Genomic DNA, 546 nt, shown 5'->3' on the forward strand with positions numbered 1-546 from the left:
GAGGATGATTCCATGGAAAATTTTGATATTTTGACTTATGACTATAAGGATTCTCTTTTGTTCAAATATGAGTATGATTGCTTTAACTTTTTAGAAGCTGAATCCTTTGTCTTGGGTGAGAATGAGATGGTGAGTGAAGAGGATGATGCTTCATTCTATTCGTGTGAGAGTGTGAGTGATTATTCCAATCAGATAGAGTGGAGTGATGAAGAGAATGAGTGTAAGGAAGAGATGGTGGGAAATAATAGGTCTTTCACGTTTGATCTTATGGAAAAGTGTTGGTCCCGGTAGGGTGGGAGAAGTCTAGAGGGGGGGGTGAATAGACTTCTCAAACAATTAAAAACTTTATAACACTTCAACAACAGAGATTTCAAGTGAATAANTTCTATTCGTGTGAGAGTGTGAGTGATTATTCCAATCAGATAGAGTGGAGTGATGAAGAGAATGAGTGTAAGGAAGAGATGGTGGGAAATAATAGGTCTTTCACGTTTGATCTTATGGAAAAGTGTTGGTCCCGGTAGGGTGGGAGAAGTCTAGAGGGGGGGG

Source organism: Ipomoea triloba, chromosome 16 (assembly GCF_003576645.1).
Source record: "Ipomoea triloba cultivar NCNSP0323 chromosome 16, ASM357664v1".
In the NCBI taxonomy this organism is placed as follows: Eukaryota; Viridiplantae; Streptophyta; class Magnoliopsida; order Solanales; family Convolvulaceae; genus Ipomoea; species Ipomoea triloba.